This window comes from Cervus canadensis, chromosome 6, assembly GCF_019320065.1.
Source record: "Cervus canadensis isolate Bull #8, Minnesota chromosome 6, ASM1932006v1, whole genome shotgun sequence".
In the NCBI taxonomy this organism is placed as follows: domain Eukaryota; kingdom Metazoa; phylum Chordata; class Mammalia; order Artiodactyla; family Cervidae; genus Cervus; species Cervus canadensis.
Window position 1 is genome coordinate 89,220,863 of NC_057391.1, and position 14,416 is coordinate 89,235,278.

Genomic DNA, 14,416 nt, shown 5'->3' on the forward strand with positions numbered 1-14,416 from the left:
TGCAAAATTAAACAAAGAAATGGAATTCCAATTAGGTCTTGACTATTTTAGTCATATTATGGAGAAATTTGAGATATCTACAGAAGGACATTAAATATGCATCTTTAATTCTTTTAAATGGTATTAACATTGACCAAATAGAGTGCAGTAATTCTATAGGATCAATTGTGAAACTGTTCTATATAATCTAATATTCACAGCAAGAGATGCTTGATATATACATATTAAACTGGTTATGTGTGTGAGATATGAAATAATAATTTGTTTTACAGTGATTATGAGACTGGGACAGAAGCATATACTTAGAATTATTTATTATGCTTTCTTACTTCTATTAAATAATTCTGATCATTGGAAAGATGATGATCAAATGCCCAAACTATGCTTTGAGTTCTGGAGATCTAATGTACAACATGGGAAGCTTAAAATTTAATATGTTTTACAAACAAAATATTTAACTTAAAATAAAAACTGTATATCTATGTGATTCCTCTGAATAGCTATATTTAAAGGATATTTAAAAAATGATATTTTATGAGGCAATTTATTTGTTTGTTAATTCATTGATTCACAGTTTCAATGAACAGTAACATCAGTTGTGAACCCACAGTTGTGTGGTATGGGATTTAGAGATGAGAGAATCTCATGTCTCCTCAACAGGTTCAGAGTTTATTGGGTTTGATGGATAAGTTGATAATTATTAATACACTGCTGTTTTGATATATATGACATGTACAGCCTGTACCTTCCTTCACCATCTACAGATTGATAAATATAATTTCCATGATTTAAAAAAGAAGCAAATATTAAATAAAGTATTTAAATTACTACTAGATAGGTGATAGAAAAAGTTTAACTACTTCCTCTCTCTCTTAACACCTTATAACACATAATACAAGCACAACCACACATAACACAAGCATGTTTTTTCAATTTTAATATAATTGGTTAATTTTTATTTATATAAAATAATATTTATATAATATTTTAAAATGTATATATTCAGACTCATTATTTTGGGTAGGGGGTGCATACTCTTTACCATATTTTGAAAAAGGTTCATGGTACAAGCAATGCTAATAACTGCTGACAGAATGTGGACCAGAAGGAAAAAGAAAAATCTTGCAGATGGTTATAATGCAGTAGTCCCCACTTATTTGGGGTTTTGCAATTTCGTTACATGTGGCAACAACTGTTCAAAAATATTACGTGGAAAATTCCAGAAATAAACCGTTTGTAAGTTTGAAAATGTGCATCACTCTTTCTAAAACTATTGAGATGATAATATATTTTTCTTTCCTCCTATTCTTGTAATCCAGTGAGTTAAGAAAACATTTATGTTAAACTTTCTTTTTTTATTTCTGAGGATAATTCTTCTAATTAAGATTCGTTTTCAACCTATTCAAAACAGATAATGGTTACAACACTGGTAGAAAGTGACACTGTTGCACTTTTATGAACTTTATAAGAAAAAACAATGCTCAGAAACTGTTTTTAAAAAGCTGGAATTAAGCATATCACAGATGTTGAATACAAGCAATCAGATGTGTACAGCAAATCTTTCTGGCCCAGCTACTTTCTTCATTGCAGTTAATCTTGAGGAAATGAAGGAAACCTTGAGGTAGCTAGTAGGCTAGATTTCCTTCAGTGTTTTTCTACTATGTCACCTCTATGATGAGCGTTTATAATAATGGAACTTTTGATCAGTGTCTCTCAGTTCAGTTCAGTTCAGTTGCTCAGTTGTGTCCAACTCTTTGTGACCCCATGGACTGCAGCACACCAGGTTTCCGTGTCCATCACTAACTCCTGGAGCTTGCTCAAATTCATGTCCAAGTCGGTGATGTCATCCAACCATCTCATCCTCTGTTGTCCCCTTCTCCACCTGCCTTCAATCTTTCCCAGCATCAGGGTCTTTTCCGATGAGTCAGTTCTTCGCATAAGGTGGCCAAAGTATTGGAGTTTTAGCTTCAGCATCAGTCCTTCCAATGAATATTCAGGACCGTTTTCCTTTAGGATGGACTGGTTGGATCTCTTTGCAGTCCTAGGGACTCTCAAGAGGCTTCTCCAATACCACAATTCAAAAGCATTAATTTTTCGGCACTCGTCTTTCTTTATAGTCCAACTCTCACATCCATACATGACCACTGGAAAGACCAGTGTCTCTAGTCTTGGGTTAATCTATTCCTTTCCACTGATAAAATGATGTATCTGTTTTAGTAGCTTTGTTTATGAAGCTAATTTCCAGCATTTGGGGGAGTTGCATGAAATTAAAAATGAATATGCTCAAAATGCTAACATGTATGTTCACTTCTTATACCCAGTGAGTTCTTAGTATGCTATGATAAAATTTCTTTTCTTTTCTTTTTTTTTTTTTTTTTTGGTTAGGGATGAATGTGACTTTTCTAAAAGAGGAACGAGGGATTTCTTTCTTCCCTGGCACCGTGGTTTTAATTGTCCTTGGACATATTTTAGTTTATTCATTCACATTACATTTCTCTGATTACCGTGCCCAAGCTTTCGCATGAAACAGCGTTTTTTAAATTTCTCATAGGATATTTTCTAAAAAGTTTCTTTCTACCAAATTTTCCAAGTAAGTGCATGCCTTCTAATTTGTGGAACTCAGACTGCCCTTATCAAGAACTGCAGATAAAAGTAAGTAAAGAAGTGCCTGATAAACTTGAGATTTTCCAACCTGTTTTGAATTTGCTTTTTATTTAAGGGAAGTAAACATAAAACAAGACCTTTAAGTTTTATGCAATTTTTTTTCACTCTTAAGTCACCATCGAACTTTTATCCTTACTTCCAAATTCTTTATACTGTTTTTCCCAACAACACTCAATAGAATTTTTACTAATTTGCTGAATGCACGTATGAGTAAAAAAAAAAAGATCAGAATTTCTTCAAAAAATCAATATGGAAACAAGCTAATGAGTCTTCTTGTTTGTCACAGCCAAGAAAAGACAAAAATCGAGCCCTAGACAAGATTTATCAAGCAACTTGCACACATAGAATAGTATGAGGCTAAATTATATCACACATAGTTTTATGAGTTGTAGAGAAAAAGGTTGGGAAATAAGTTCTGGATGAATGTGCTATTTAAGAAGTCTCTTTAAACACATTATGCCTTTTAATCCCCATTACAATCTTCTAGGTTGGGCATTAAAATTGACTTTAGAAGTGGTAGTGCACACGCTTTTAAAGGCTAGATAAAGGAAAGAGCTAAGCCATAATGAATGTGAAAGTCTTAGTCACTCAGTCGTGTCCCACTCTTTGCAACCCCATGGACTGCAGCCCACCAGGCCCCTCTGTCCATGGGATTCTCCAGGCAAGAACACTGGAGTGGGTTGACATTTTCTTTTCCAGGGGATCTTCCCAACCCAGGAATTGAACCCAAGTCTCCTGCATTGCCGGCAGATTTCTTTACTGTCTGCACCACAAGGGAGGCCCTAATGTGTGAATTTAAAGATGTAGAGAATTTGCATTTACAAAGAGTAGATAGAGAGGAAACAGGAAGAGTATCTCATTTTTAAAAATAATAATAAGACCACATAGAAACAGAATATTTTGTTTACTTTAGAGCAAATAATACTTGAATTCTTCAAATTTTCCTTCTTTGATTCTCTGAGCACAATCATTTTATACTGAATTAGAGTCTTAAAACAATGTAAATCATCACTTGTTTGTCAGAAAATTCAATAAGCCTTTGCCCCTTCAAGTTTTTACTAAGTTTTCTTAAGAAAGTCATGTCGATACTCTGACTGACAGATGATAAATCCCAACAGCAGCCATATAGATTACCAATTATTCTTGCATATAAACACCCTAAATTTGTGACAGGATAACTTTATGGTCGTTGTCTAGTATATGTCAATGAATTTTTCATTTCTGTGTCTCTTTAATTGGTTGTATATTACCCAGTCAATTCCTCTCATTATGTGACATGGTGTTAAAGATTTTTTGCCCTGATATTCACTTATTTTTCTTTCTCTTTAGACCCATGTTTTTCAAACTAGCTTCCCATGTCTCTAGGAGTTTTATTCCCTTTAAGAAACTATTTTGAAATTAATAATGCATTTCATGGTAATTGTTATGTATTGCTAATACTCTGACTCCCAAATATGCTTTCTTTTTAATTCACTCTTTCCATTTCCTTTTCAAAATATTGTGATTTTCACAGTGTCTCTATTGTTCTTTCAAGCACACTTATGAAAGAAACTGGAATGTGACACCCAAGAAAGACTTTATAACTATGGCTTTTGAAAAATTTGAGTAAGAATTTTGAATTTTAACATTTTGCTAGATTGACAGCTAGTGGAACAATCAAAGGTCTTTCCGAGGGTGGTAAGACCAGTTAGGGCTCAGTTACAAAATAGGATATATATATATATATATATACATATATATATATATATATATATATATTTTAATTAAGCTTTTTATTTTGTATTGAGCATAGCCATCCAACAACTATGTGAGAGGTTCGGGTGGACAGCAGAGGGACCAACCATACATACACATGCATTCATTCTCCCCAAACCTCCTCTCCCCTCCAGGCTGCTATATAACATTGAGCAGAGTTCTCTGTGCTATCCAGTAGGTCCTTGGTGGTCATCCAACTTGAATATGACAGTGTGTACATGTCCAACCCAAACTCCCTAACTGTCCTTTCCCCACCTCCCCCTCCCCAGCAACCGTTTGTTTGGTAAATAAGTTAATTTATATCATGTCTTTTGAGATCCCACATATAAGGGATGCTATATGATGTTTTTGCCTCTCTGTCTGACTTGCTTCACCTAGTATGATCATCTCCAGGTCCCTCCACGTTGTTGCAAATAGCATTACTTCATTCCTCTTAATGGACAAGTAGTATTTCATTTCATGTGTGTGTGCTCAGTTTTCAGCTGTGTCCGACTCTCTGCAGCCCCATTGACTGTAGCCCGCCATGCTCCTCTATCCATGGAATTTTCCAGGCAATAATACTGGAGCAGATAGCCATACTCTCCTCTGGGGATCTTCCAGACTCAGGGATCGAACCCAGGTCTCTTGCATCTCCTGCACTGGCAGGGGAATTCTTTACCACAAGTGCCACCTGGGATACCCACTCCATGATGTGTAGTTCAGCAAAAACAAGAACTGGAGCTGACTGTGGCTTAGATCATCAGCCCCTTATTGCAAAATTCAGGCTTAAATTGAAGAAAGTAGGGAAAACCTTTAGGCAATTCAGGTATGGCTTAAATCAAATCAATTATGGTTATACAGTGGAAGTGACAAATAGATTCAAGAGATTAGATTTGGTAGATAGATTGCCTGAAGAACTATGGGCGGAGGCTTGTAATATTGTACAGGAGGCAGTGATCAAGATCATCTCAAAGGAAAAAAAAAAAAATGCAAGAAGACAAAGTGGTTGTCTGAGGAGGACTTGCAAAAGCAGAAAAGAAGAGAAGCAAAGGGCAAAGGAGAAAAGGGAAAGATACACCCAACTGAATGCAGAGTTCCAGAGAATAGCGAGGAGAGATATGAAAGCCTTAAGTGAAAAATGCAAAGAAATAGAGGAAAACAATGGGATGAGAAACACTAGATATCTCTTCAAGAAAATTGGTAATACCAAGGGAACATTTCATGCAAAGATGGGCTCAATAAAGGACAGAAAAGGCAAGAATTTAACAAAAGCAAAGATTAAGAAGATTTGGCAAACATACACAGAAGAACTTTAAAAAAAAGGTCTTAATGACCTGGATAACCACAATGATGTGGTCACGCACCTAGAGCCAGACATCCTGGAGTGTGACATCAAATGGGCCTTAGGAAGCATAACTACAAATAGTTAGTTGAGGTGATGGAATTCCAACTGAGCTATTTCAAATCCTAAAAGATGGTGCTATGAAATTTCCACACTCAATATGCCAGCAAATATGGAAAACTCAGCAGTGGCCACAGGACTGGAAAAAATTAGTTTTCATTCCAGTTCCTAAGAAGGGCAGTGCCAAAGAATGTTCAAAGTATTGTAAATTGTGCTTATTTCATTTGCTTGCAAGATAATGCTCAAAATCCTGAAAGCTTGACCTTAACAGCACATGAACCGAGAACTTCCAGATGTATAAGCTGGATTTAGAAAAGGCAGAGGAACCAGAGATCAAATTTCCAAAATCTATTGGATCATAAAGAAAGGGAATTCCACAAAAACATATACTTCTGCTTCACTGATTATGCTGAAGTCTTTGTGTGGATCACCACAAACTGAAAATTCTTCAAGAGTTGAGAATGTCCAACCACTTACCTGTCTCCTGAGAAACCTGCGTGCAGGTCAAGAAGCAATAGTTAGAAATGGACAGTGGAACAATGAAACAGACTGACTCAAAATTGGGAAAGGAGTATGACAAGTCTGTATATTGTCACTCTGCTTATTTAACTTCTATGAAGAGTACATCTGCAAAATGCTGGATGAATCACAAGCTGGAATCAAGATTGCCAGAAAAAACATCAGCAATCTCTGATATGCATATGATACCACTTTAAAGGCAGAAAGTCCATTTCTTGACTATTGTAACAACCCTGTAGTGAATATTGGGATACATGTGTATTTCTGAATTATGTTTTTCTATGGTTATATTCCCAGGAATGGAATTGCTGGATCACATGATACTTATATTTTAAAAATGTTATATTAAAATATATTATATATATACATATATATCTTATATAAAAATATAAAAAAGTTAAAAGTTATATATTTAATATCTTAAGGAACCTCCATATTGTTCTCCTTAGCAGCTGGACCAATTTTCATTCCCACCAACAGTGTAGCAAAGTTCCCTTTTCTTCACACCCTCTCCAGCATCCACTGATAGCCATAAAAAAGAGGAACTTCTGAGATATACAGCAACACTGATGAACCTAGAGGACACTATGTGAAGTGAATAAGTTACTCACAGAAAGACAAATACTGCATGATTACACTTATATGAGGTATCTAAAACAATGAAGTTAATAGAATCACTGTGTGAGATGGGACTAGGGGATGGGGACAGGGGAAATTACTAATTAATGGGCATAACGTTTCAGTTAAAGAAAATGAATACATTCTAGAGATCTAATATATAACATTATACCTATAGTCAACAATAATGTATTGCACAGAAAAATTTGTTAAGAAATTAAATCTCATGTTAAGTGTTCTTACAATAAAATGCAATTTTTTTAAAAAAATTAAAAAATCATATATGAAGTACCAGTTCCAATATTCCCTGCTAATTTATTCCTCTTTCTAATAGATTGCATTCATTAATTATAAATGGTCCTATAACCTAAAGCAACCTGAGCATCTGGAGAAAAATCTGGGCAATAGAATCACATTCTGCTCCCACTCAGGAAGCAGTAAGCACAGCTATCTGGAAAAGAATTCTTTACTTCAAGATGGTGAATTATTCTTTGATAGTCAGTAAAATAATATAACCTGTTGTAAGCCAGTCTCAACGTATGTGAAAAATTGTAGACTGTAATCATAATAGAAGAAAAATCATCAAGGCTTTCAACATTTCTACAAACATTTTAAAAATATTATTTACAAAATTAACAAGAAAGAGTCAACTAATTAAACTGTTCTCCATGTCATCTGTCCCAGGTTTGAAAAATGCCTATACACTAATTAAATATCAAGTTACTTCTATGCCTTTAAGAGGAAAAAGTAATCTTGTAATAACACATTTGCAATAATAAAACACAGCAGAGTTTATTTTCTATATAAAACATAATGACACTGTGATTTTTTTTTAAAGAATTACTCTTTACCCTTATTTTCATCTTTATAAAATGAAACATTTATGATTTACCCATAATTGTTAAACCAAAGAATACTAGTACTCAGAAACCATTATCTCTGGTCAATTTCCATTGTCAGTCTCCACTGGTCAAACCATTATCTCTGGTCAATCTCCATTGGTCAAACCATTATCTCTGCTCAATCTGCCTGCTCTAAGTAAATTATACGGCTTACAAGTTTGCTGAGATTTATCTCATTAAAATTTTATTGAGAGTTATCTTTATTTTAAAAGTTATACAAAAACAAAAGTTAACCACTTTCTTAATGAGATTTAGTTATTAAACTCCCTGAAGGCAAATGACTACCCCAGTGATTTCTCAATGTCTTTTTTATTTTTTTTCAATTATTTTTATTAGTTGGAGGCTAATTACTTTGCAACATTGCAGTGGGTTTTGTCATACATTGACATGAATCAGCCATGGAGTTACATGTATTCCCCATCCCGATCCCCTCTCCCACCTCCCCCCGCCATCCAATTCCCCATGGTCCTCCCAGTGCACCTGGCCCAAGCACCTGTCTCATGCATCCCACCTCTTTTAGAGAGATGGCAATGCCATCTTTTAAGTTCAGAAATGCAACATAGCACAGATGCTCATCTTTATCTCTATCAGGTTAAAAACTTAGTTGGAAAGCTCAAGGAGGCCTTAGTGTCCTCCCAGGAGGGTATCCAACAGCACACTAAAATAATCTACCCCCTGTTAACACTTCACTCATCTCTTTTCTTTTCCCATCTCAATTTAAATTTCTCTCAATTACAACTGTAAATATATAATCAGTTTTTTAGAATTGTGTTTACCATAAAAACACAACCAATCATACCTGTAAAATTAGAGTCATAGAAAATAAATCCTTTGACATCTCCATTTATTAGGAATTTTAATAAAAATAATTTTATTGGTCTCTATTTTAACTCTAGGTTAAATATTACAATGTGTACCTAAAACTGTCATTCAGTTAGGAGGGACAATGAAAAAGTCTATTGACAAAGGTTTCAAATAATTGTTTTACTGATAAACAACTGAAAAAACAACAATTGTTTCCCAGAGGGGGAAAATAAAGTTTTGATAGCTACTAGATAATTTTAAATCTACTGGGATTCATGCAACAAGTACATTAGAAAAGTACTTTGATAGTACAATAGATAATAATAACTCAACATTCATTTATTCTTTCTCCCATTGAATCAAAGAATTAAATACATACAATATGTTAGACATTATTCATTTGTAGAATCATTAAATAAATATATTATGGATAAATACAATGTATACACATTGTACTTGTTGCTGGTAAACCCTAGAGAGTTGTTTACAAAGCTGACAAGCAAGCAGAAAGCACAGAGGATTACGTGGGTAACTACAGTGAAACGTAAAGACTATCATGATACAAGTGTCACTGGAGCGTGGGCTGGGATGGGGGTTCTTAAGGCAATGATAAGGTTAGCAAAGGCTTCCATTGTGAGAAGACTTAAAGTTAAAGAGCATGTAGGATGAATCTAGGAAAAGAAAGGAGGGACATGTATCCCAGAGACAGAAAACAGTAAGTGAAATTGTGCAGAAATTAAGAATTTTTAAATTTTCCTCACTGGTACAGTGAACATTTAGAATAAACTAGAAAGACAGGGCCAGAGATACATTCAAGACCAGATTATTAGCAACCTTCTTATGTATTAATGCTTTATCTTATATCATAAGAGGGTGTCATACAGACAGTAAGATGTTCATATTCATATTCATGTCAGAAAGTCCTCTCTGTTAAAATTGTGAAGAATGAATTCAAAGGGAGCCAGAATAAAGGTGGAAAGACAAATTAGAAGGCTATTGCAGCAGTGCATGAAGAAATAAGAGTGAAAACAAAATGGATAGAATGGTAAGAGGGAGATTTGATTTACAATTAAATATAGACATGGCAAGATATGGTTATTCATTCTCAATAATAAAGAAGAAGGAGGTGAAGATTAAAGTCAGATTTCTGAATTTGATAACTGAGAGGAAGGTTATATTACATATTGAAAATGCAAGTGGGTTCAGTGGGATTAATAGAACACTGGTTCAGCATTATAGGTGTTAAGATTGAGGTATCTATAAAATATGCATTTGAAATAAGCAAAATGCAAACATATACTGCTGTGAATTTTACAGAAAATTTTGAACAAGCTAATGATTTTGAAGACACTAGTCTATGAAAGAAAGTATAGTCGCTCACTCATGTCCAACTCTTTGCAACCCCATGGACTGTAGCCACCATGTTCCTCTGTCCATGGGATTCTCCAGGCAAGAATACTGGAGTGGGTTGCCATTCTCTTCTCCAGGGGATCTTCCCAACCCTGGGATCAAACCTGGTCTCCCGCACTGCAGGTAGATTCTTTACTATCTGAGCCAATAGCGTCCCTAGCTATGGTTGTGAAATAAATTGACCAAATTATGTTCGCGTGCGTGTGTGCTAAGTCGCTACAGTTGTTTCCGATTCTTCGCTACCCTATGCACTGTAGCCCACCAGACTCCTCTGTCAATGGGGATTCTCTAGGCCAGAATACTGGGGTGGGGGGGGCACGCGGGGTGGGGGGCGGGGGGGGGCAGTTTCCATATCCTCCTTCAGGGGATTTTCCCAACCCAAAGTCTCCTGCAATGGCAGGCGGCTTCTTTACCTCTAGCGCCTCTTAATACACAGTCCATGGAGTTCTGCAGGCCAGAATACTGGAGTGGGCAGACTTTCCCTTCTCCAGCGGATCTTCCCAACCCAGAGATCTAACCCAGATCTGAGCCATAAGGGAAGCCCAAGGATACTAGAGTGGGTAGCCTATCCCTTCTCCATCAGATCTTCTTAACCCAGGAATTGAACCTGGGTCTCTTGCATTGCAGGAGGATTCTTTACCACTGAGCTTATAGGGAAGGTCCTAATGTGAGAAAGAAAAACAAGTGAGAGAGAATGAGAAAGCATAAAGTGAGAAAGAGAACATGTGTAGTGTAGTGTCATGAAAGTAAAAGAAAGAGTTTAAGAGGAGATTTTCAAAAGTGTCAGACGTGGCCACAGTAAAATAACGTAAGGATGAAGACTGTCCATTGTGAAGGTGAATAGTGGCAATGCTAAGAGGAATTTAGTGCATGGATAACATTTGATCAAAATTGTAGTCAGCTTCATAATCAATAGGAATTTGAGAAAGCAAAAACAATAATATAGACAATATACCTTAATATTACTTGGCAATAAAAAGTAGGAGATAGCTCCATGGTACCTAAAAGTACTTTACAATATCAAAGCAGGGATGTGTATGTGTGCATTTACAAATATATGTACATATTCATTATTTCTTTTTACTTAAAATGAGAAAAAAATATGCCTAAGTATGATTATGAAAAATGAATTAGAAAGTTTTAGACACACAAGTCTCATGGCATAGTTGATATCAGAACATGTTTTGTAAAAAAAAAAAAAGAAAGAAAACAACATAATCTAGATATGAGGTAATTAGAAGTAATAGTATCTTCAACCTGGTATGGGTGTATACTGGAGGGATTCCAGAAGGATAAAGACTTAATTAAACATGTGTTTCAGACATACTGTTCTGGCCTCCCTATGGATATGAATTGCAATGGGTCCAGCCTTGAGGAAAGGAAGCCAGGTAAGGGCCTAATGCAAAATTCAATCAACAGGTGATCAAGACATAGACAGAACTAATCATTATAGAAACAGGTATAAGGGAAATAACACTGAAGTTCTGGGTAAGTGGAATATATGGGACTTAGTTTCTAATTAGACATCATGAGTGATCTGATGATAGAGATGATGTATTGGAACAAGTACAGAATTGTTCACAATTTTGCAAATTTGATGATTAGACAATTAAAAAACAAGGATTTATTGAGTGCCAACTGTGTACTATATACTCTATAGAACTGGGGGTGAGAGCTAAACAGAAAGATAATGCACAAATACCTTGGGTAGTGCAAAATTCTCCAGGCCAGAATACTAGAGTTGGTAGCTGTTCCCTTCTCCAGGCAGATTCTTTACCAACTGAGCCGCCAGGGAAGCCCATGTGTATATATATGCATATGTGGGCTTCCCAGGTGGCATCCCCTCTCCAGGGGAATCTTCCTGACCCAGGAATCGAACCCAGGTCTCCCGCACTGCGGACAGATTGTTTACCTGCTGAGCTCCCAGGGAGGTCCATATATATGGACTTATTTACATCATACAAACTGCATTTTTTCACATGAAGAAACTAATTTTTTTTTAAATGCTTATAATCCAGGCAAATAAGTGGCACAACTAGGTCTAATTAACACTAAAGTCTTTGTATAGCCTCACTTAATTTCTTCAATACCCATGTGATAATGCGTATTTTAATTTTACTAAATTAAAAATGCAATTATTCAAAGAATCCAGACAGGATAGTATTCTTTCTTTCTTTCTTTTTTTAAACTGAAATATCTTGAGAGTTTGGCGTGCAATAGGAATTTTGTAAGTATTTCTTTTTTTAAACCAATTTATCTGTTTCTTTCTTTTGGCGGCACTGAGCCTTCATCCCTGCGCGCAGGCTTTCTCTAGTTGCAGCGAGTGGGGCTGCTCTGTAGTTGCGGTGTGTGGACTTCTCACTACAGTGGCTTCTCTTGCTCCTGCCCGCGGGCTCCGGGAGCGCGGGCTTCCCTAGCTGAGGCGCGCGGGCTCGGCACTTCCAGCTCCCCAGCTCCAGAGCCTAGGCTTAGTCGTTGTGGCGCATGGTTTAGTCGCTCTGTGATGTGTGGAATCTTCTTGCACCAGGGATTGAACTCATGTCCTCTGCATTGGCAGGAGAATTCTTAACCACTGGACCACCAAGGAAACCCTCTAAGTATTTCTTGAGTGAGTTAAATGAATTGGCCAAGATCTTACAGTAGAGACATCCCTGATAGCTCAGTTGGTAAAGAATCTGCCTGCAATGCACGAGACCCCGGTTCAGTTACTGGGTCGGGAAGAGCCACTGGAGAAGGGATAGGCGACCCACTCCAGTATTCTTGGGCTTCCCTTGTGGCTCAGCTGGTAAATAATCCGCCTGCAATGCAGGAGACGTGGGTTCAATCCCTGTGTTGGGAAGATCCCCCAGGGGAAGGGAAAGTCTACCCACTCTAGTATTCTGGCCTGGAGAATCCCATGTACTATATAGTCCATGGGGTCACAAAGAGTCGGACAATACTGAGTCCCTTTCACTTTACAGTAGGCAACAGGTGGAACTAGATTGCTGCCTCACATCCCTTCCTTTTGTGTTACTCCCATCAAAACCATGAAGCCAATTATTTTTTTAAATAATATTTTTAACAAATATTATAAGGGATAAATATAATGTGAAAGAATTATATCATCTGAGCAATCGGAGAAAAGGGTCCATCATATATATTGAGGGCAGAGGAAATTGTGTACTTATGTTGTGGGAACAGCAATGTTTTTAATAATCTAGTAATTAGTCATTGGGAAGAAAGTGAAAGTGTTAGTAGCTTAGTCAAGTCTGACTTTTTGTGACCCCATGGACTGTAGCCTGCCAGGCTCCTCTGTCCATGGAATTCTCCAGGCAATAATTCTTGAATGAATAGTTAGTCACTCTCTAGGGAACCTTCCCAACCCAGGGTCAAACCTGGGTCTCCTGCATTGCAGGAAGATTCTTTACTGCATGAACCACCAAGGAAGTCCTATAAGACAGAGGATGAGATGGTTGGATGGCATCACCAACTCAATGGACATGAGACTGAGCAAGCCCCAGGAGACAGTGAAGGATAGGGAAGCCTGACATGATGCATGTAGTCCATGGGTTTGCAGAGTCAGACACGATTAACAACTGAACAACAAAAATTACTCATCGTGCTAGAGATAGCATTCCTCTTTGAATTCTCTGGAGACAGGTGAAGTTGACTTTGTGAATAATCTGGTCCTTAAAGTCAAGAATTTGTGATCTGGAAATAAGTTAGCAAGAATAAAAACACAAAGTTATATGGCATTTTCTCTTTAACAGTCTTAATGACTATTTGTCTTATCTCTTTGACTTCTCATAATAATGTGAGAAAATATGAGTCAACTGTCACAGACACATTACCCTTTGTCGACTTTTAAGTGTCAACAATTATGCTCTGAAATTTGTCAGGGTCTAGTAAATAGTAACTTTTCCCTAAATGTATTGTTTTATTGTAAAATGTGGCCTGTAGTCTAACATTATTATATAATAATGTATGGTTATCTGTAAGACTTTGCCTGAAATATGGTCTACTGTCCTTTAGATGACATATATGTACATGGTCTAGAAAACATTCTCAAAAGTTTTCTTGAGCAAATTACCTAAAGCAGTAATTTTCATCTGGGTCTATCTCCCCATCTTCTGTCTCTGCCTTACTTTATTCTTTACTTTCCCTTATTTGACAATATATATTGTGTATTTACTTATTTTAGTTGTTTACTGGTGGTCTTCTAACTAGAATGCCCAAAAATTACATGTTTAAGTATATACTAAACAATGATGTACAATTAGATATACATATATGAAATTTTCATGTAGATGCATGCTCATATCTCTTCTGTTAGCAATAGCTCCCCAAAAGAAACAAATGTTCATTATTGGTGGAATAAATATAT